Consider the following 22,560-nt stretch of genomic DNA (forward strand, 5'->3'; position numbering starts at 1 on the left):
GGTATATTGTTAGGGTTAGGGTTTGGGTTAGTTAGGGTGAGGGTGAGGGTTAGCGTTAGGGTTAGGTTTAGGGTTAGGGTGAGGGTGGGGTTCAGGGTTAGAGTTAGGATTATGTTTAGGGTAAGCCTGAGGGGGAAGTGGAGGTTGAGTGTGAGGTTTTGGTTTAGGGTTACGGTTAGGGTGAGGGTTACAGTTAGGTTTAGCGATAGTATAAGGGCTAGGCTGAGGGTAAGGGTTAGGGTTAGTATGAGTGTTAGGTTTAGGGATAGGGTTTGGGTTAGGTTGAGGGTAAAGTTTAGAGTGAGAGTTATGGAGAGGATAAGGGTTAGGGTTACCGTGAAAGTTCGGGTGAGGGTTAGGGTTAGGGTTATGGTTAGGGGTAACATGAGGGTTAGGGTGAAGGTTAGGTTTAGGGTTAGGGTTCGGGTGTGGGTTAGGTTGTGGGTAAGTGTTAGAGTGAGGGTTAGGGTGAGGGTGAGGGTTAATAGGAGGGTGAGGGTTAGTGTTAGCATTAGGGTTAGGGTGAGGGTGAGGGTTAGGGTTAGGGTGAGGGTTAAGGTGAGGGTTAGGGTTAAGGTTAGGGATAGGGTGAGGATTAGGGTTAGAGTTAGGAATAGGGTGAGGGTTAGGCTGAGGGGTAGTGTTAGGTTTAAGGTGAGTGTTAGGTTTAGTGTGAGGATTAGGGTTAGGTTTAGGGTGAGGTTTAGGTTTATTGTGAGGGTTAGGGTTAGTGTTAGGGTGAAGGTAAGGGTTAGGGTGAGGTTTACGGTGAGGGTGAGGTTTAGGGTTAACATTAGGTTTAGGTTTAAGGTTAGGGTGAGGGTTAGGGTTAGGGTGAGGGTGAGGGTGAGGGTGAGGCTTATGTTTAGGATGAGGATTAGGGTTAAGGTGAGGGTTCGGGTTAGGTTTAGGGTGAGGGTTAGGGTCAGGGTAAGGGTTAGGGTGAGGGTTAGGGTTATGGTTAGTTTTAGTGTGAGGGTCAGGGTGAGGGTTAGGGTTAGGTTGAGGGTTAGGGTTAGGGTTAGGTGAGAGTTAGGGTTAGGGTTAGTGTTAGGGTGAGGGTGAGGGTTATGGTCAGGGTTAGGTGGAGGATTATGGTGAGGGTTAGGGTTAGGATAAGTGTTAGGGTTAAGGTTAGGCTGAGGGTGAGGGTGAAAGGGAGGGTGAGGGTTAGGGTTAGGGTTAGGGTGAGGGGTAGTGTGAGGGGTAGTGTTAGGTTTAGGGTGAGGATTAGGTTTAGGGTGATGTTTAGGGTGAGGGTGAGGGTTAGGGTGAGGGTTAGGGTGAGGGTTAAAGTTAGGGTTAGGGTTATGTTTAGGGTGAGGCAGAGGGTTAGTGTTAGGAATAGGATTACGGTTAGGGTTAAACTGAGCCTGAGGGTAAGGGTGAGGGTGAAGGTTAGGGTCAGGGTTAGGATTAGGTTTAGAGTGAGGGTTATGGTTAGTGTGAGGGTTATGGTCAGGGTTCGGGTGAGTGTAAGGGTTAGGGTGAGAGTAAAGTTTAGGGTGAGGGTTAGGGTGAGTGTGAGGGTTTGGATTAGGGTTTGGGTTAGGCTTAGGGTGAGGGTTAGGGTTTGGTTGATGTTTAGAGTGAGAGTGAGGGTTAGGTTGTAGGTGAGGATTAAGTTTAAGGTGCGGGTTAGCGTTAGGGGTAGGTTTAGGGTTAGGTTGAGGGTTAGGGTAGGGTTAGGGTGAGGAGTAGGGACAGGAGTAGGGTCAGGTTTAGGGTGAGATTTAGGGTGAGTGTGAGGGTTAGGTTGAGGGTGAGGGTGAGGGTTAGGGTTAGGGTTTGCGTTAGACATAGGGTGAGTTTGAGGGTGAGGGTTAGATTTAGGATTAGGGTGAGGGTTAGGGTTAGGTTGAGGCTTAGGGATAGTGTTAGGGTTAGGGTAAGTGTGAGGGTGAGTGTTAGATTTAGATTTAGGGTTAGAGTTAGGGTGAGGGTGAGGGTGAGGGTTAGGATTTTGTTATTATTAGGGTTAGGCTGAGGGTGATGGAGAGAGTGAGGGTGAGGGTTAGGGTTAGGGTGAGTTTGAGGGTGAGGGTTAGGTTTAGGATTAGGATTAGGTTTAGGGTTAGGGGGAGTGTTACAGTGAGGGTGAGGGTGAGGGTGAGGGTGAGGGTTAGTGTGTGGGTGAGGGTTAGGGTTACGGTGAGGATTAGGTTTAGGCTTAGGGTTAAGGTTGTGGTGAGGGTATAGGTTAGGGTTAGGTTTAGTGTGAGGATGAGGGTTAAGGTTAGTTTTAGGGTTAGGGTGAGGGTTACGGTTAGGGTTACGGTTAGGGTTAGGGTGAGGGTGAGGTATAGGTTGAGGGTTAATGTTAGGGTGAAGGTTAGGGCTAGTGTTAGGTCAGGGTGAGGGTGAGGGTGAGTGTTAGTTTTAGGTTAAGAGTTAGGGTGAAGGTGAGGGTGAGGGTTAGGATTAGGGTTAGGGTTATGGTTAGGATGAGGGTTAGGCTGAGGGTTAGGGTTAGGGTTAGTGTCACCGTTAGGGTTAGGGTTAGGGTTAGGGTTAGTGTGAAGTTTAGTGTTAGATTTAGGGTTCTTTTGAGAATTAGGGTTAGGGTTAGTGATTGGCTTAGTGTGAGGGTAAGTGTTAGGGTGAGGGTTAGGGTGAGGGTGAAGTTTAGGGTTAGGGTGAGTGTTAGGTTTAGGGTTATGATGAGGGTGAGGGTTAGGGTGAGCCGTAGGTTTAGGGTTAGGGTTAGTTTGCGGGTTAGGGTGAGGGTAAGGGTTAGGGTGAGGTTAAGGTTGAGGGTGAGTTTTAGGGTTAGGGTGAGGGTAAGGTTTAGGGTGAGGGTTAGGGTGAGGGTTAGGGTTAGGGTTAGTGATAGGGTAAGAATTAGTGTTAGTGTGAGAGTTAGGGTGAGGGTAAGGTTTAGGGTTAGTGTGAGGATAAGGGTTAGGGTGAGGATTAGGGTGAGGGTGAGGGTTAAGGTTAGGGTGATGGTTAGGGTTAGGGTTATGGTTAAGGTGAGGGTTAGGGTGAGCTCTAGGTTTACGGTTAGGGTTATTTTGCGGGTTAGGGCGAGTGTAAAGATTAGGGTGAATTTTAGGTTTAGGGTGAGGGTTATGGTTAGGGTGAGGGTAAGGGTTAGGGTGAGGGTAAGGGTGAGGTTTCGGTTTAGGGTTAGGTATAGGGTGAGGATTAGGGTTAGTGTGAGGGTTAGGATTAAGTTTATTGTGAGGATAAGTGTTAGGGTGAGGGTTAGAGTGAGGGTGTGGTGTTGGGTTAGTGTTAGGGATAGGGTGAGCGTAAGGGTGAGGGTTAGGTTTAAGGTGAGGGTTATGGTGAGGTTTAGGGTGAGGGTGAGGGTCGGTTGAGGGTTATTGTTAGGATTAGTGTTAGGGTTAGGGTGAGGGCTAGGGTGAGTTTGAGGTTTGGGTGAGGGTGAGGGTGAGTGTTTCAGTTATGTAACTGTTAGGGTTAGTGTGAGGATTAGGGTGAGGGTGAGGGTTAACCTGAGGTTAGGTTTAGCCTGATGGTTAGGGTTAGGGTTAGGGTGAGGGTTAGGGTTAGGGTGATGGTTAAGGTGAGTGTGAGGGTTATGGTGAGTGTGAGGTTTAGGGTTAGCATTAGTTTTAGCGTTAGGTTTAGGATGAGTGTTAGGGTTAGGTTTAGGGTTAGGGTGAGGGTGAGGGTGAAGGTTAGAGTTAGGATGAGGGTAGGGGTTAGGGGTAGAGTGAGGGTTAGGGTTAGGGTTACTGTGAGGGTTAGGATTATGGTGAGGTTTAGGGTGAGGGTGAGGGTTAGGTTTAGCATTAGGGTGAGGGTTAGCTTTAGGGTCATGTTTAGTGTCCGGGTGAGGGTTAGGATGAGGGTGAGTGTTCTGCTGAGAGTTAGGATTAGGGTTAGGATCAGGGATAAGTTTAGTGTGAGGGTAAGGGTTAGGGTGAGTGTTAGGCTGAGGGTCAAGTTTAGGGTTAGGGTGAGCGTTAGGGTTAGGATTAGGGTTATATTTAGGGTGAGGGTTAGGGTGAGCGGTAGGTTTAGGGTCAGGGTTAGTTTGTGGGTTATGGTGAGGGTAAGGTTTAAGGTGAGGTTTAGGTTGAGGATGAGGATTAGGGTTAGGGTAAGTGTAAGGGTTAGGTTGAGAGTGAGTGTGAAGGTGAGGGTTAGGGTTAGCATTAGAGTTAGGGTGAGGGTGAGGGTTAAGGTGAGGTTTAGTTTGAGGATGAGGATTAGTGTTAGTGTGAGGTTTAGGGTGAGGGTTAGTGTTAGGGTTTGGGTTAGGGTGAGGGTGAGGTATAGGGTGAGGGTTAGTGTTAGGGTGAGGGTTAGGGATAGGGTTAGAGTTAGGGTGAGGATGAGGGTGAGTGTTAGGTTTAGGTTTAGGGTGAATGTGAGGGTGCGAGTTAGGATTAGGAATAGGGTTAGGGTTAGGGTTAGGGTTAGGCTGAGAGTGAGGGTCAGGGTTAGGATGAGGGTTAGGGTTTGGGTGATGTTTAGGGTGAGGATGAGGGTTTGGGTGAGGGTGAGGTATCGTGTTAGGGTGTGGGTGGGATTAGGGTTATGGTGAGGGTTAGCATTAGGTTTAGGGTTAGTGTGACAGTGAGGGTGAGGGGTGGGGTTAGGGTTAGGTTGAGTGTTACGGTTAGGATTAGGGTCATGGTTAGGGAGAGGGGTAATGTTAGGGTTAGGGTGAGGTTTAGGATGAGTGTGAGGGTTAGGGTTAGGTTGAGAGTGAGGGTTAGGGTTAGGTTGAGACTTAGGTTTAGGGTTAGGGTGAGGGTTAGGGTTAGAGTTAGGGGTAAGGTGAGTTTGAGGGTGAGGGTTAGGTTTAGGTTTAGGCTTAGGGTTAAGGTTATGGTGAGGGTAAGTGTTAGGGTGAGGTTTAGTGTGTGGATGAGGGTTAGGGTTATTATTAGGGCTAGGGTGAGGGTTAGGGTGAAGGTTAGGGTTAGGGTTAGCGTTAGGGTGAGGGTGAGGTATAGGGTGAGGTTTAGGGTTAGGGTGAGGTTTAGGGATAATGTTAGGTTAGGGTGAGTGTGAGGGTGAGTGTTAGGTTTAGGTTTAGGTTTAGAGTTAGGGTGAGGGTGAGGGTGAGGGTTAGGATAAGTGTTAGGGTTAGGGTTAGGATGAGGGTTAGGCTGAGGGTTAGGGTTAGGGTTAGGGGTGGCATAATGTTTAGGTTCAGGGTTATGGTTAGGCTTAGTGATAGGGTTAGAGTGAGGGGTAGGCTGACAGTAAGTGTTAGGGTGAGGTTTAGGGTGAGGTTGAGTATTAGGCTTAGCATCATTCTTAGGGTGAGGTTTAGGCTTAGGTATAGCATTAGGGTTAGGGTTAGGGTTAGGGTGAGTGTTAGGATTAAGGCTAAGGTTAGGGTGAGGTTTAGGGTTAGCATTAGGTTTAGCGTTAGGGTGAGGGTTTGGGTTACATTGAGGGTTACCTTTCATGTGAGGGTTAGGGTAAGAGTTAGGTTTAGGATGAGGGTTAGGGTTGGTGAGAGGTTTATGGTGAGGGTGAGTGTTAGGGTTAGCGTCAGCGTTAGGGTGAGGGTGAGGTTTTGGGTTAGGTTAGGCTGAGGGTGAGGGTTAGGTTGAGGGTTAGGTTGTTGGTAAGTGTTAGAGTGAGGGTTAAAATGAGGGTGAGGCTTAGGGTAAGGGTGAGGGTAAGGGTTAGTGTGAGGGTTAAGGTGAGGGTGAGGGATAGGGTTAGCATTAGGGTTAGGGTTAGGTTTAGGGTGAGCGATCTGAATAGGGTTAGGGTTAGGGTTAGGGTGAGGGTGAGGGTTATGTTGAGGCTGAGGGTGACGTTGAGGGTTAGGGATAGGGTTAGGGTGAGGGTGAGGGTGTGGGTGAGGGTTAGGGTTAGGATTAGTGTTAGGGTTAGGGTTTCACTGAGGGAGAGCTTGAGGATGAGTGATAGGGTTAGGTTTAGGTTTAGGGTGAGGGTTAGGGTTAGTGTGAGTGTTAGGATTAGGGTGAAGTTTAGGTTTACGGTTAGGGTGCGTGTTAGTGTGAGGTTTAGGGTTAGGGTTAGGGTTAGGTTAGGGTTAGGGTGAGGGTTAGGGTTAATGTTAGGGTTAGGTTGAGGGTGAGGGTAATGGTGATGGTGAGAGTTAGGGTTAGGATTTAGGGTTAGGGTTAGTTATAGGGTGAGGCTTAGGGTGAGGGGTAGGGCTAGGGTTAGGAAGAGGGTTAGGGTTAGTGTGAGGGTTAGAGCTATGGTTAGGGTTAGGGTGAGGCTATGGATTAGGGTGAGGTTTAGTGTGAGGGTGAGGGTTAGTGTGAGGGTTTTTGTTAGGTTTAGCTTAAGGTTTATGGTGAGGTCTAATGTGAGGTTGCAGGTTAGGGAGAGGGAGAGGGTGAGGGAGAGCGTGTCAGTTAGGTAAGGGTTAGGATTCGGGTCAGGGTGAGGATTAGGCTGAGGGTTAGTGATAGGATGAAGTTTAGGGTTAGGCTGATGGTTAGGGTTAGTGTGAGGTTTAGGGTTAGGGTTAGGGTTAGAGTGAGGTTTAGGGTTTGGGTTTGCATTATGGTTAGGGTGAGGGTTAGGGTGATTTTGAGGGTTAGGGATAGGGTTAGGGTTAGTGTTAGGGTGAGGGTTAGGGTTAGGATTAGGTTTAGGATGATAGTTAGGGTAAGCGGTAGGGTTAGGGTTAGGGTGAATGTTAGCATTAGGGAGAGGGTTAGGGTAATGGTTAGGGTTAGGGTTAGGGTGAGGCTAAGGATTAGGGTGAGGTTGAGGGTTAGTGTTAGGTTTAGGGTGATGGTGAGGGTGAGGGTTAGGGTTAGTTTTAGGCTTAGTTTGAGGGATAGGATGAGGGTTTTGTTTAGTGTTAGTGTTAGGGTTAGGGTGAGGTTTAATATTAGTGTGAGGGTTAGGGTGAGGTTGAGGGTGAAAGTAAGGGTTTGGGTGAGGGTTAGAGTGAGTTTTAACGTTCTGGTTAGGGCTAGGGTGAGGCTTACGGTGAGGGTCAGGGTTAATGTTATGTTTAAGGTGAGGTTTAGGGTTAGGGTTAGGGTTTGGGTGAGGATTAGGGTGAGGGTGGGGTTAGGATGAAGGTTAGGGTTAGAGTGAGTATTAGGGTTAGGGTTAGGGTTAGATTAATGTTTAGGGTGAGGGTTAAGGTTAGGGTAAGGGTGAGTGTGAGGGTTAAAGTTAGGGTTAGGGTGAGGGTTAGGGTTGGGGTGAGGGTTAGGGTTAGGGTTAGGATGAGGGTGAAGTTGACGTTGAGGTTTAGGGTGATGGTGAGGTTTAGGGTTAGGGTGAGCGATAGCATGAGGGTTAGGGTTAGGGTGAGTGTGAGGATTAGGATTAGGGTTACCCTTAGGGTTATGGTGAGAGTATGGGTTAGGGTGAGATTTAGGGTGAGGGTGAGGGTTAGGGATAGCATTAGGGTTAAGGTGAGCGTTAGGGTTAGGGTTAGGGTGAGGGTTAGTTTCAGGGTGAGGGTGAGGGTTAGGTTTAGGGTGAGGGTGAGGGTGAGGGTGAAGGTAAGGGTTAGGGTGAGGGTGAGGGTTAGGGTTAGGGTTAGTGTTACTTTGAGGGTTAGGGTTAATGTGAGGTTTAGGGTGAGGGTGTGGGTAAGGGTTAGTGTGAGGGTTAGGGTGAGGGTGAGGGTTAGGGTTAGGGTCATGGTTAGCGTTAGGGTTAGTTTGAGGATTAGGGTGAGGTTTTGGGTTAGGGTGGCTGTTAGGTATAGGCTGAGTGTTAGGCTTAGGGTTAGGGTGAGTGTTAGGATTAGTGTGATATTTAGGCTGAGGGTGAGGCTGAGTGTGAGAGTTCGGGTTCTCATAAGGGTTAGCTTTTTGGTGATGGTTAGGGTTAGGGTTAGGGTTGGGGTGAGGTTGAAGGTTAGGGTGAGTGTGAGGGGTAGGGTTAGGTTTAGTGTGATTTTTAGGTTTAGGCTTAGTGTTAGGTGAGGGTTATGGGGAGGGTTAGGGTGAGGGTTAGGTTTAGGATTAGGGTTAAATTTAGGGTGAGGGTTACGGTGAGGTTTAGGGTTAGGGTTATGGTGAGGGTAAGGTTTAGAATGAGGGTTAGATTGAGGGTGAGGGTTAGGTTAGGGTTTGGGTAAGGGAAAGGGTGAGAGTTAGGGTTAGGTTGATGGTGAGGGTTAGGGTGAGAATTTTGGTTAGGGTTAGGTTTAGGGTTATTGTTAGTGTTAGTGTGAGGGTGATGGTTATGGTTAGGGTTAGTATTAGGGTGAGGTCTAGGGTGAGGGTGAGGGTTAGTGTTAGTGTTATGGTTAGGTGTAGGGTGAGTATTAGTGTTATGATTTGGGTGAGGGTTAGGCTGAGCAGTAGGGTTAGGTTTTGGTTTAGTGTGAGGATTCGGATTAGGGTTAGGATTAGGATTAAGGTGATGGTCAGGGTTAGGTTGAGGGTTAGGGTGCGGGTGAAGTTTAGGGTTAGCATTAGGGATACGGTGAGTGTTAGGGTGAGGGTTAGGGTAAGGGTCTGGGTAAGGGTTAGGGTGAGGGTGAGGGGTAGGGTTAGGTTTAGGGAGAAGGTTAGTGTTAGGGTGAGGGTTTGGGTTAGTTTGAGGGATAGGGTGAAGGTGAGTTTGAGGTTGAGAGTTAGGGTGAGGGTGATGGTGACGGCAAGGTTTAGGGATAGCATACGGGTTAGGGTTAGGGTGAGGGTTACGGTTAGGTTTAGGGTTAGGGTGAGGGTGAGGGTGGGGGTTAGGGTTAGGGTCAGGTTTAGGATTAAGGTGAGGTTTAGGGTAAGGGATAGCGTTAGGGTGAGGGTTAGGTTTAGGGTTACGGTGAAGGTTAGGGTTAGGTTTAGGTTTAGGGTGAGGGTTAGTGTTAGGATTAGGGTGAGGATGAGGGTTAGGTTGAGGGGCAGGGTTAGGGATAGGGTAAGGGTTAGGGTTAGGGTAAAGGTTAGGCTTAGAGTGAGGGTGAGGGTGAGAGTTAGGGAGAGGGGTAATGTTAGGGTTCAGGTGAGGTTTAGGGTGAGTGTGAGGGTTAGGGTTAGGTTGAGGGTTAGGGTTAGGGTGAGGGTTAGGCTTAGAGTTAGGGGTGGGTTGAGTTTGAGGGTGAGGGTTAGGTTTAGGATTAGGATTAGTGTTAGGGTTAGGGTGAGCTTTAGTGTTTGGGTGAGGGTTAGGTTTAGGGTCAGGATTAGGTTTAGGCTTAGGGTTAAGTTTATGTTGAGGGTAAGTGTTAGGGTGAGGTTTAGTGTGTGGATGAGTGTTAGGGTTATTGTTAGGGTTAGAGTGAGGGTTAGGGTGAGGGATAGAGTTAGAGTTAGCGTTAGGGTGAGTGTGAGGTATAGGGTGAGTTTTAAGGTTAGGGTGAGGGTTACGGATAGTTTTAGGTTAGGGTGAGGGTGAGGGTGAGTGTTAGGTTTAGGTTTAGGCTTAGAGTTAGGGTGAGGGTGAAGGTGAGGGTTAGGGTTAGAATTAGGGTTAGGGTTAAGGTTAGGATGAGGGTTAGGATTAGGGTTAGGATGAGGTTTAGGGTTAGGGTGAGGGTTAGCGATAGGGTTAGAGTTATTGTGAGGGTTTGGGTTAGGGTTACGATTTGAGTTAGGGTGAGTATGATGGAGAGCTTTAGGGTTAGGATTAGGGTTAAGGTTAGTGTTAGGCAGATGGTGAGTGTGAGGGTTAGGGTTAGGGTGAGGTTTAGGGTTAGGGTTAGGTTGAGGGTTAGGGTTAGGGTGAGGTTTAGGGTTAGGGTTAGAGTTTAGGTTAGCATTAGTGTGAGTGTGAGGTATACGGTGAGCTTTAAGGTTAGGGTGAGGGTTAGTGTAAGTTTTAGGTTAGGGTGAGGGTGAGGGTGAGTGTTAGGTTTAGGTTTAGGTTTAGAGTTAGGGTGAGGGTGAGGGTGAGGGTTAGGGTTAGAATTAGTGTTAGGGTTAGGGTTAGGATGAGGGATAGGATTAGGGTTAGGATGAGGTTTAGGGTTAGGGTGAGGGTTAGGGATAGGGTTAGGGTTATTGAGAGGGTTAGGGTTAGGGTTACGGTTTGAGTTAGGGTGAGTATGAGGGTGAGATTTAGGGTTAGGATTAGGGTTATGGTTAGTGTTAGGCAGATGGTGAGTGTGAGGGTTAGGGTTAGGATGAGGTTTAGGGTTAGGGTTAGGTTGAGGGTTAGGGTTCGGGTTAGGGAGAGGGATAGGGTTAGGGTGAGGGATAGGGTGAGGGTTAGGGTCACAGGTAGGTTTAGGGTTAGGTTGAGTGTTAGGGTTAGTGTGAGGGTTAGGGTTAGAGTTAGGGTGAGGGTAGGGGTTACTGTGAGGTTTAGGGTGAGGGAGACAGTTAGGGTTAGCTTTTGGTTTAGGGTGAGGTGAGGTTTCGGCTTTGCATTAGGGTTAAGGTGAGGGTTATGGTGAGGGTTAGGGTTAGGGTTAAGGTGAGGGTGAGGGTGATTGTTAGGTTTAGGGTTATGTTGAGTGTTAGGTTTAGGGTGAGGGTTAGGGTTAGGGTTAGGATGAGGGTGAGGTTGAGGGTGAGGGTTAGGGTGAGGGTGAGGGTTAGGGTTAGGGTGAGGGTGAGGGTGAGGGTGAGGGTTAGTGTTAGGTTTAGGGTGAGGGTGAGAGTGAGGTTTTGGTTTAGGTTTAGGGTTAGGGTTAGGGTAAGGGTTAGGGTTAGGGTTACGGTGAGGGTGAGGGTGATGGTTAGGTTTAGGGTGAGGGTGAGGGTGAAGGTTAGGGTTAGGGTTAGTGTTAGTTTGAGTGTTAGGATTAATGTGAGGTTTAGGGTGAGGGTGAGGGTAAGGTTTAGTTTGAGGGTTAGGGTGAGAGTTAGGGTTAGGGTGAGGTATAGAAGTAGGGTTAGGGTTAGGTTTAGGGTTAGGATTAGGCTGAGGGTGAGGGTTATGGTTAGGTTTAGGGTTATGGTGAGTGTTAGGTTTAGGTTGAGGTTTAGGGTTAGGGGTAGGTTTAGGGTGAGGGTGAAGGTGAGGGTGAGGTTGAGGGTGAGGGTGAGGGTCAGGCTTAGGGTTAGGGTGAGGGTGAGGGTTAGCGTTAGTGTTAGGGTTAGCGTTAGGATTAGGGTTAGGGTTAGTTTGAGTATTAGGGTGAAGTTTTGGGTTAGGGTGACCGTTAGGTATAGGCTGAGTGTTAGGTTTAGTGTTAGTGTTAGGGTTAGGGTTAGTGTGATATTTAGGGTGAGGGTGAGGCTAAGGGTGTGGGTTCGAGTTCTCATGAGGGTTAGCGTTTGTGTGACGGTTAGGGTTAGGGTTAGGGTGCGGGTTAGGGTGAGGTTGAAGGTTAGGGTGAGGGTGAGGGGTAGGGTTAGGTTGAGGTTTAGGTTTAGGGTTAGTGTTAGGTGAGGGTTAGGCTTAGGGTTAGGGTTAAGTTGAGGGTAAGGGTTAGGGTGAGGGTTAAGGTTAGATTTAGCATTAGGGATAGGGTGAGGATTAGGGTGTGGGTAAGGGTCTGGGTAAGGTTTAGGGTGAGGGTGAGGGGTAGAGTTAGGGTTAGGAAGAAGGTTAGTGTTAGGGTTAGGGTTTGGGTTAGTTTGAGGGTTAGGGTGAAGCTGAGTTTGAGTTTGAGAGTTAGGGTGAGGGTTATGGTGATGGTAAGGTTTAGGGATAGCATACGGGTTAGGGTTAGGGTGAGGGTTAGGGTTAGATTTAGGGTTAGGGTGAGGGTGAGGGTGAGGGTGAGGGTTAGGGTTAGGGTTAGGTTTAGGATTAGAATTAGGTTTAGGGTAAGGGTTAGGGTTAGGGTGAGGTTTAGATTTAGGGTTAGTGTGAGGGTTAGGGTTAGGGTTAGGTTTAAGGTGAGGGTTAGTGTTAGCATTAGGGTGAGGATGAGGGTTAGGTTGAGGGGCAGGGTTAGAGATAGGGTAAGGGTTAGGGTTAGGGTAAGGGTGAGTGTGAGGGATAATTTTAGGGTGAGGTTTAGTGTGAGGTTTAGGTTTAGGTTTAGGGTAAGGGTTAGGTTTAGGGTGAGCGATAGTTTTACTTTTAGGAATAGCTTGAAGTTAATGCTGAGGGTTATGGTTAGGGTTAGTGTGAGGATAAGGGTTAGGGTGAGGATTAGGGTGAGGATGAGTATTAGGGTTAGCATAAGGTTTAGTGTGAGAGTTAGGGTTAGGGTTACGTTTAGGGTAAGGGTTAGTGTTAGGGTAAGGATTAGGGTTCGGCTTAGGATTAGGGTTAGGTTTAGGGTTAGGGTGATGTTTAAGCTTAGGGTTAGAGTTAGGTTGAGGGTTAGGGTGAGTGTGAGCTTGAGAGTGAGGGTTAGGGTGAGATTGAGGGTGAGTGGGATGGTGACGGTGAGAGTTAGGGTTAGGTTTAGGTTTATGGTGAGGGTAAGAGTTAGGTTTAGGATTAGGGTTATGGTAAGGGTTAGACTGAGGCTTAGGGAGAGGGTGCAGTTGAGGGTGAGGGTTTTGGATAGGTAAGCGTTAGGATTAGGTTTAGGGTGAGGATTAGGGTGACGTGAGATTTAGGGTTAGGTTGAGGGTTAGGGTTAGGGTTAGGGTTAGGGTGAGGGTTAGGGTGAGAGGTAGGGTTAGGGTTAGGATGAGGATTATGTTGAGGGTGCGGGATAGTGTTTTGGTGAGGGTAAATGTTAGGGTTATGGTGAGAGTGAGGGTGAGGGTAAGGGTAAGGGTTAGGGTGAGGGTTAGGGTGAGGGTGAGGGTTAGGGTTAGCATTAGAGTTAGGGTTAGGGTAAGGTTGAGTATTAGGATTAGGGTTAGGGTTAGGTTTAGGGTGCAGGTTAGGGTTAGGGTTACACTGAGAGTGAGGTTCAGAGTTAGGGATAGGATTAGGTTTAGGGTTAGGGTGAAGCTGAGGGTGAGGGTGAGAGTGAGGATTAATTTTAGGGTTAGGTTTACGGTGAGGGCTAGGATGAGGGTGAAATTTTTGGTTAGGAAAGGTTTAGTGTTAGATTTAGGGTGAGGATTAGGGTGAGGGTGACGTTTAAGGTGAAGTTTATGGTTAGGGTGAGGGTTACGGTGAGGGTTGGGTTGTGGGTAAGTGTTAGCGTAAGGGTTAGAATGAGGGTGAGGGTTAGGGTTAGGGTGAGGGTAAGGGTTATTGTGAGGGTTAGGGTGAGGGTGACGTTTATGGTTAGCATTTGGGTTAGGGTGAGGGTTAGGATGAGCGATAGGGATAGGGTTAGTGTTAGGGTTAGGGTGAAAGTGAGGGTTAGGTTGAGGATGAGGGTGAGATTGAGGGTTAGGGTTAGGGTTAGGGGGAGGGGGAGGGTGTGGATGAGGCTTAGGGTTAGGATTAGTGTTAGGGTTAGCTTTTGGCTGAGGATGAGCTTAAGGGTGAGGGTGAGTTTTAGGTTTAGGTTTAGGGTGAGGGTTAGGGTTAGTGTGAAGGTTATGGTTACCGTTAGGGTGAGTGTTAGTGTGAGGTTTAGGGTTAGGGTTAGGTTTAGGTGAGGGTTAGTGGTAATGTTAATGTTAGGTTGAGGGTGAGCGTTAAGGTGACAGTGAGAGTTAGTGTTCGGTTTATGTTAGGGTTAGTTATAGGGTGAAGCTTAGGTTGAGGGGTAGGGTTAGTGTTAGGATGAGGGTTAGGGTTAGTATGAGGGTTAGAGTTAGGGTTAGGCTTAGGGTGAGGGTAAGGATTAGGTTTAGGGTGAGGGTGAGGGTTAGGGTTAGCTTTCGGGTTAAGGTGAGGGTGAGGTTTAGGGTTTGCATTCGGGTTTGATTGAGGGTTAGTGTGAGGTTTAGGTTTAGGTTTAGGCTGAGGGTGAGGGTGAGAGTTAGGGTTAGGGTTATGGTGAGGGTTAAGATTAAGGTGAGGGTTAGGTTTAGGGTTAGGGGGAGAGTGAGGGTGAGGGTTAGGTTCGGGTGATGGTGAGGGTTAGGGTGAGTCTTAGGGTTAGGTTTAGTGTGAGGGTGAGGGTTAGTGTGAGGGTTATTGTTAGGTTTAGCGTAAGGTTTATGGCGAGGTCTAATGTGAGATTGCGTGTTAGGGAGAGGGAATGGGTGTGGGAGAGCGTTTCAGTTAGGTAAGGGTTAGGATTAGGGTTAGGGTGAGGGTCAGGGATAGGATGAAGTTTATGTTTGGGGTGATGGTTAGGGTTAGTTTGAGGTTTAGGGTTAGGGTTAGGGTTAGGTTGAGGTTTAGGGTTCGGGTTTGCATTAGGGTTAGGGTGAGGGTTAAGGTGTATTTGAGGGTTAGGGATAGGTTTAGGGTTAGTGTTAGGGTGAAGGTTAGTGTTAGGGTTAGGGTTAGGGTGAGGCGTAGGGTAAGGGGTAGGGGTAGGGTTAGGGTGAGGATTAGGGTAAGGGCGAGGGTTAGGATGAAGTTTAGGGTTAGGGTGAGTATTAGGGTTAGGGTTAGGTATAGGGTGAGCCTTAGGGTGAGGGGTAGGTTTAGGGTTAGGGTGAGGGTTATGGTTAGTGTGAGGGTTAGGGTTAGAGTTAGGGTGAGGGTGAGGGTTAGGGTGAGCTTTAGGGTGAGGGTGACTGTTAGGGTTAGCTTTAGGTTTAGGGTGAGTGTGAGGATTTGGTTTTGCATTAGGGTTAGGGTGAGGGTTATGGAGAGGGTTAGGGTTAGGTTTAGCGTGAGGGTGAGGGTGAGGGTTTTGGTTAGGGTGAGTGTGAGTGTGAGGGTGAGGTTGAGGGTTAGGTTTAGGTGTAGGGTGAGGGTGAGGGTGAGGTTTAGGGTGAGGGTGAGGGTTGGACTTAATGTGAGGTTTAGGGTGAGGGTGAGGGTAAGGGTTAGGGTGAGGGTGAAGGTGAGGGTTAGGGTTAAGGGTAGGGGTAGATGTAGGTTTAGTTTTAGGTTTAGAGTTAATATTAAGGTTAGGGTTATGATTAGGCTGAGGGTGAGGGTGAGGGTGAGGGTGAAGGTGAGGTTTAGAGTTAAGGTTAGGGTTAGAGTTAGGGTTAGGTTGAGCGCTAGGATGAGGGTTAGGGTTAGGGTGAGGCTGAGGTTGAGGATATGATTGAGACTCACCCTAGCTTTCATGGCTATGGTTAGGGTGAGGGTTAGGGGGACGGGTAGATTTAGTGTTAGATTTAATGTGAGGGTTAGGTTTAGTGTGAGAGTTAGGGTTAGGGTTAGGGTTAGGGTGATGTTAAGGGTTAGAGTGAGGATTAGGGTGAGAGTGAGGGTTAGGGTGATGTTTAAGGTGAACGTGAAAGTTAGGGAGAGTGAGAGGTTTCGGGTGACAGTGAAGGTTGGGCTGTGTGTGAGGGTGAGGATTAGGGTGAGGGTAAGGATTATGGTGATATTTAGGGTGAGGGTGAGGTTTAGGGTGAGAGTTAGGGTTCAGGGTAGAGGAATAGTTATGGTGTAGGTGAGGGTTAGGGTAAGGGTGAGGCTTAGGGTGACCGTGAGTGTTAGGGTTCAGGTGAGGATTAGGGTTAGGGTTAGGGTTTGGGTTGGGGTTAGCGTGAGGGTTAGGGTTAGGGTTAGGGTTGGGTGAGGGTTAGGGTGAGCGAAAGGTTTAGGGTGAGGGTTAGGTTGAGGTTGAAGGATAGGTTTATGGTGAGGGTAAGGGTTAGGGAAACGGTTAGGGTGAGGTTGAGGATTAGGGTTAGCATTAGTGTTAGGGTGAGGGTGAGGGTTAGGGTGAGGGTGAGGGGTAGGCTGAGGGGTAGGGTTAGATTTAGGGTCAGGGTTAGGGTGAGGGTGAGGGTTAGGGTTAGCATTAGGGATAGGGTTAGGTTTAGGGTGAGTGTTAGGGATAGGGTTAGGGTAAGTTTGAGGGTAAGTTTTAGCATAAGGGTTAGGGTTAGGTTGCAGGTTAGGGTTAGGTTTAGGGTGAGGGTGGGGTTGAGGGTTAGGGTTAGTCTTATGGTTATGGTTAGGGTAAGGCTGATGGGGAAGGGGAGGTTGAGGGTGAGTGTTAGGGTTAATTTTAGGGTTAAGGTTAGGGCTTGGGTGAGGGTGAGGGTTAGGCTGATGGTGAGGGTGAGGGTTTTGGTTAGGTAAAGGTTAGGGTTAGGGTGAGGATTAGGCTGAGGATGAGGATTAAGCTGAGGTTAGGTTCAGGGTGAGGGTTAGTGTTAGTGTTAGGTTGAGGGTTAGGGTTAGGGAGATGTTTAGGGTGAGGTTGAGGGTTAGGGTGAGGGTGAGGGTTAGGGTTAGGGTTAGGTTTAGGGTGAGGTTGAGGGTTAGGATTAGAGTGAGGGTGAGGGTGAGGATTAGGGTTAGGATTAGGTTTAGGGTTAGGGTGAGGGCTAGGGTGAGGGCGAGGGTTAGGGTGAGGGTGAGGGTGAGGGTGCGGTTTTCTGTTAGGAAAGGGTTAGGGTTAGGTTTAGGGTGAGGATTAGGCTGAGGGTGAGGTTGAAGGTGAGGTTTAGGGTTAAGGTGAGGGTTAGGATTAGCATTAGACTGAGCGTTAGGGTTTGGGTGATGTTTAGGGTTATGTTTAGGGTGAGGGTGAGGGTGATGATGAGGGTTAGGGTGTAGGTGAGGGTTAGGGTGAGGGTGAGGGTTAGGGTGATGGTGAGGGTTAGGTTTAGGGTTAGTGTGAGGAAAAGGCTTAGGGTGAGGATTAGGATGAGAGTAAGTGTTCGGGTTAGGGTTCAGTTGAGGGTGAGGTTTAGAGTTAAGGTTAGGGTGAGGGTTAGGGTTGGGGTGAGGGTTAGGGTGAGGGTGAGGGTGAGGGTTCAGGTGAGGGTTAGGGTGTGGGTTAGGGTTAAGGTTATGGTGAGAGTAAGGGTTAGGGTGAGGTTTAGGGTGAGGGTTAGGGTTAGGGTTAGGGTTAGGGTTAGGATGAGCGTTAGGCTGAGGGTTCGGTTTAGGGTTAGTGTGAGGGTTAGGGTTAAGGTTAATGTTAGTTTTAGGATTTGGTTAGGGTGAAGGTTAGTTTTAGGTTTAGGATAAGGTTTAGGCTGATGGTAAGATTTAGGGTTTGTGTGAGGGTTATGTTTAGCGTTAGGGTTAGGGTGTGAGCTAGGGTAAGGGTGAGGGTTAGGTTGAGGGTTTAGTTTAGGTAAGGGTTAAGGTAAGGTTAGGGTGAGGATTAGGGTGAGATTGAGGGTTAAGTTGAGGGTTAGGGTTAGGGTGAGCCTTAGGGTTACGATTAGGGTGAGGGTTAATGTTAGGGTGATGTTTAGGGTGAGGGTGAGGGTGAAGGTTCGGTGAGGGGGAGGGTTTGGTTTAGGGTTAGCATGAAGGTTAGGGTTAGGTTTAGGGTTAGAGTTAGGGTGAGCGTGAGGGTTAGGGTGAGGGGTAGGGTTAGGGTTACGGTGAGGGTGAGGGTTAGGTTTAGTGTGAGAGTTACAGTTAGGGTTAGGGTTAGGGTGAGGGTTAGGTTGAGGGTTAGGGTTAGGTTAAGGGTGAGGATGAGGATGAAGGTGATGGTTAGGGCTACGTTTAGGATGAGGGTGAGGCTTAGGTTTAGGATGAGGGTGAGGATGAGGGTGAGGATGAGGGTTACGGTTAGGATTAAGTTTAGGGTGAGGGTGAGGGTTAGGTTTAGGATTAGGGTTAGGGTAAGTGTGAGGGTGAGGGTTAGGGATAGGGTGAGGGTTAGGATTATGGTTAGGGTTAGGGTGACGGTTAGGGTTAGGGTTAGGTTTAGGATGAACGTTAGGCTGAGGATTAGGGTTAGGGTTAGTATGAGGTTAGGTTATGGTTGGGTTAGGGTGAGGGTGAGGGTTTACTTTAGGTAAGGGTTTGGGTAAGTTTAGGGTGAGGATTAGGATGAGGTTGAGGGCTGAGGTGAGGGTTAGGGTTAGGGTGAGTGTTAGGGTTAGGTGAGGGTTATTGTTAGGGTGATGTTTATGGTGAGGGTGAGGGTGAAGTTTCAGGTGAGGGGAGGGGTTAGGTTTAGGGTTAGCGTGAGGTTTATGGTTAGGGTTAGGGTTTGGGTGATGGTGAGGGTTAAGGCGAGTGTGAGGTTGATGGTGAGTGTGAGGTTTAAGGTTAGGGTGAGTGTTAGGGATAGTGTTAGGGTTAGGGTGAGGGTGAGTGTTAGGGTGAGAGTGAGCATTCAGGTGAGGGGGAAGGGGAGGGGGAGGGTTATGGTTAGTGTTTGGGTTAGAGTTAGGGTGAGTGTGTGGGTGAGGGTTAGGTTTAGGATTAGGGTTAGGGTTAGGTTTAGGCTGAGGGTGAGTGTGAGGGTGAGGGTGAGGGTTAGGGTTAGGGTGAGTGTTAGGCTTAATGTTAGGGTTAGGGTTAGGGTGAGGGATAGGGTTAGGATTAGTTTTAGGATGAGGGTTATGCTGTGGGTTAGGGTTAGTGTTAGGGTGAGGGTTAGGGTTAGTGTGAGATTTAGGGTTAAGATTAGGGTCAGGGTTAGTATTAGGGTGAGGGTAAGGGTTAGTGTGAGGGTTAGGATGAGGGTGAGGTTTAGGGTTAGGGATAGGGTTAGGCTGAGGTTAAGGTGAGGGCTAGGGTTAGTGTGAGGGTTAAAATTAGGGTTAGGAATAGGGTGAGGGTTATGTTTAGGTTTAGGGTTAGGGTTAGGGTGAGTCTTAGGCTGAGGGGTAGGGTTAGTGTTACGGTTAGGGAGAGGGTTCGGGTTAGTGTGAGGGTTAGGGTTAGGTTTAGGTGAAGGTGAGGGTAAGGGTTAGGGTGAGGGTTAGGGTGAGGATGAGGGTTAGGATTAGAGTTAGGGTTAGGATTAGGGTTAGGTTGAGGTTGAGGTTTAGTATTAGGGTGAGGGTTAGGGTTATTGTTAGGGTTAGGGTGCAGGTAAGGTTGAGGGTTAGGGTTAGGGTAAGGTTAGGTTTAGGCTGAGGGTTAGGGTGAGGGTGAGGTTGATGGTTAGTGTTAGGGTGAGGGTGAGGTTAAGGGCTAGGGTGAGGGTGCAGGTTAGTGTGAGGGTGAGAGTGAGGGTTTCTTTTACATCAGGGTTAGGGTGAGGCTGAGGGTTAGGGTGAGAGTTAGGGTGAAGCTTATGGTTAGTGTTAGGGTGAGGGTGAAGTTTAGGGTTTAGGGTTAGACTTAGGGTTATGGGGAGGGTTAAATTGAGGGTCAGGGTTAGGGTTAGTGCTAGGGTTAGGGTTAGGATGCGAGTTAGGTTGAGGTTTAGGGGTAGGGTTAGAGTGAGGTTTAGAATGAGGGTGAGGGGAAGGGGGAGAGTTTGGTTTAGGGTTAGACTTAGGTTGAGGTTGAGGGTTAGGATTAGGGTTAGCACTAGGTTTGTGCTGAGGGTGAGTGTGAGGTTGAGGGTGAGGGTTAGGGTTATGGTGAGGGTGAAGGTTAGGGTTAGGGTTAGGGTTAGGATGAGCATTAGGCTGAGGGTTACAGTTAGGGTTAATGTGAGGGTTAGGGTTAGGGTTTGATTAGGTTGAAGGTTAGTTTTAGCTTTAGGGTTAGGATAAAGTTCAGACAGAGGGTTAGGGTTAGGGTTACTTTGAGGGTTAGGTTTAGTGTTAGGGTTAGGGGGTGGTCTAGGATGAGGGTGAGTTTTAGGGTGAGGGTGAGGGTTTAGTTTAGGTAAGGGTTAAGGTTAGGTTAGGGTGAGGATTAGGGTGAGGTTGAGGGTTAAGGTGAGGATTAGGGTTAGGGTGAGGGTTAGGATTACTGTGAGGGTTAGGGTTAGGGTGAGGGTGAGGGTAAGTGTGAGGGTGAGGTTTAGGGTGAGGGTGAAGGTTAGGATTAGAGTTATGGTTAGGATTAGAGTGATGGTAAGGATGAATGGTTAGTGTTAGGGTGAGGATTAGGGTTGGGTTGAGGGTGAGGGTGAGGGTTAGGTTTAGGGTTATGGTTATGTTTAGGCTGAGGGTGAGCGTGAGGGTGATGTTGATGTTTAGGATTATGGTTAGGTTGAAGGTGATGTTTAGGGTGAGGTTAGGGTTAGTATGAGGTTTAGGGTGAGGGTTTCGTTTACCTCAGGGTTAAGTTTAACCTGAGGTTAGGTTTAGGGTTAGGGTTAGGGTTAGGGTTAGGGTTAGGGTTAGGGTGAGGTTTAGGGTTAGGGTGATGTTTAGGGTGAGGGTGAGGGTGAGGGTGAGGGTGAGGGTTAGGTTAAGGGTGAGGGTAAGGTTTAGGTTTGGGAACAGGGTTAGGGTTAGGGTTAGGCTGAAGGTGAGGGTGAGGGTGAGGGTGAGAGTTTGGGTTAGGGTTAGGGTTAGGGTTAAGGTGAGAGTCACGGGTACTGTGAGGCTAATGGTTAGGTTTAGGGTTAGGGTGAGGGGAAGGGTTAGAGTGAGGGTTAGTGTGAGTGTGAGGTTTAGGGTTAGGGTTAAGATTAGGGGGAGGGCTAGGGTGAGGGTGAGGGTTAGTATGAGGGTTAGGGTGAGGGTTTCTTTTAGCCAAGGTTTAGTGTTATGGTGAGGATTAACGTGAGGGTGAGGGTTAGGTTGAGGTTTAGGGTTAGGGTGAGGGTTAGAGCAAGGGTTAGGGTGAGGGTTAGGGTTTGGGTGATGTTTAGCGTGAGGGTGAGGGTTAGAGTGAGGATGAGGGTTCGGGTGAGGGTAAGGGTTCGAGTGAGGGTGAGAGTTAGGGTGTGGGTGAGCATTAGTGTTAGGTTGAGTGTTAGCATTAGGTTTAGGGTTAGTGTGAGGGTGAGGGTAAGGGCTAGGGTTAGGATTAGGTTGACGGTTAAGATTAGGGTTAGGGTTAGGGTGAGGGTTAGGGTGAAGGTGAGAGTGAGGGTTTAGTTTAGATAAGGGTTAAGGAAAGGTTAGGTTGAGTATTAGGGTGAGGTTGAGGGTTAAGGTGAGGGTTAGGATTAGGTTGAGTGTTAGGGTTACTGTGAGGTTTAGGGTTAACACTTAGGGTGAGTTTGAGGGTAAGGTTTAGGGTGAGTGTTATGGTGAGAGTGAGGGTTAGGATTAGAGTTATGGTTAGGATTAGGTTGAGGGTGAGGGTGAGGGTTAGTGTTAGGGTGAGGGTTAGGTTTGGGGTGTGGGTTAGGGTTAGGGTTAGGGTTGGGGTGAGGGTGAGAGTGAGGGTTAGGGTTAGGCTTAGGGTTAGGTTTAGGCTGAGGTTTAGGTTAGGTTTATGGTGAGGTTTATGGTTAGGTTGAGGGTTAGGTTTACGGTTATTTTTAGGGTTAGGTTTAGGGATACGGTTACGGTGAGGGTGAGGGTGAGTTAGGGTTAGGTTTAGGGTGAAGTTTAGTGTTAGGGTTAGGGTTAGTGTTAGGGTGATGGTGAGGGTGAGGGTTAGGTGTAGAGTTAGGTTTAGAGTGAGGGTTAGGGTCAAGGTTAGGGTTAGGGTGCGGGTTAGGGTGGGGATGAAGGTAAGGATAAATTTGAGGGTTAGGCTGAGGGTGAGGGTTACAGTAATGGTGAGGTTTAGGGTTAGGGTGAGGGTTAGTGTTAGGGTTAGGATGAGGGTGGGGGTTAGATTGTGGATTAATGTTAGTGTTTGTGTGAGGTTTAGTGTGAGCTTGAGGGTTAGGGTTAGTGTTAGCGTGAGGTTTACGGTTAGGGTGATGCTTAGGGTTAGTGTGAGCGTTATTGTTAGCATTAGGGTTTATGTTAGGGTGAGGGTAAGTGTTAGAGTGAGGGTTTGGTTTAGGGTGAGAGTTAAGGTTAGGGTGAGTGTGAGGGTTAGAGTTAGGGTTATTGTTAGGGTTAGGGTTAGTGTTAGGGTTAGGGTTATGGTTAGGGTTAGGATGAGGTTTAGTTTTAGTCTTAGGATTAGAGTTAGGGTTAGGGTGAGGGTGAGATTTAGGGTTAGAGTTAGCGTTAGTGTTAGTGTTAGTGTTAGGGTGAGGGTTAGGGTTAGGTTTAGACTTAGGCTTAGGCTTGGGCTTAGGCCGAGCATGAGGGTGAGGGTTAGGGTTCGGGTTAGGGTTCGGGTTAGTGTGAAGTTTAGATTGAGGTTTAGGGTTAGGATTAGGGTAAGGGTGAGGGCTAGGGTTAGGGTTAAGGTATGGGCTAGTGTTAGGGATAGGGTTAGATTTAGGATTAGGGTTAGGGTGAGGGTGAGTGTGAAGTTTAGGGTTAGGCTTAGGCTTAGAATTAGGGTGAGGGTTAGGCTTAGTGTTTGGGTTAGTGTGAGGGTGAAGCTGAGGATTAGGGTTAGTTTTAGGGTTAGTTTTAGGGTTAGAGTTAGGGTTAGGCTTAGGCTTAGGATGAGGGTGAGGGTGGGGTTGAGGATTAGAGTTAGGGTTTGGGTTAGTCTTAGGGTTAGGTTTATTGTTAGTGTTATGGTTATGGTTAAGTTTGCGGTGAGCATGAGCCTGAAGGTGAGGGTTATGGGAAGGGTTAGGATTAGGGGGAGGGATAGGTTGAGGTTTAGGGTTAGGGTTAGTGTTAGGGTAAGTGTGAGGGTGAGGGTTAGGTTGAGGTTTAGGGATAGGGTTAGGTTTAGGATTAGGATTAGGGTGAGACTGATTGTGAGGTTTAGGGTGAGGATTAGGCTTAGGCTTATGGTTAGGCTAAGAGTGAGGGTGGGTGTGAGGATTAGGGTTAAGGCTAGGCTTAGGCTTAGGGTTAGACTGAGGGTGAGGATGGAGGTGAGGTTTAGGGTTAGTGGGATCGTTAGGATTAGGGTAAGGGTGAGGGCTTGGGTGAGGATAAGGGTTAGGTTAAGGCTTAGGCTTAGGCTTCGGGTTAGGCTGAGGGTGATTTTGAGGGTGAGGGTTAGGGTTAGCGTGATGGTTAGGTTTATTGTTAGGGTGAGGGTTAGGATGAGGTTTTGGGTTCGGGTGAGGTTAGGGTGAGGATGATGGTAAGGGTAAAGGTGAGGTTTAAGCTGAGGGTAAGGGTTAAGATGAGCGTGAGGGTTAAGGTAAGGGTGAGGTTTAGGGTTAGGGTGAGGCTGAGTGTGAGG

The sequence above is a fragment of the Dipodomys merriami genome, unplaced genomic scaffold (genome assembly GCF_024711535.1).
Source record: "Dipodomys merriami isolate MVZ:Mamm:240054 unplaced genomic scaffold, mDipMer1.0.p SCAF_87, whole genome shotgun sequence".
Classification (NCBI taxonomy): domain Eukaryota; kingdom Metazoa; phylum Chordata; class Mammalia; order Rodentia; family Heteromyidae; genus Dipodomys; species Dipodomys merriami.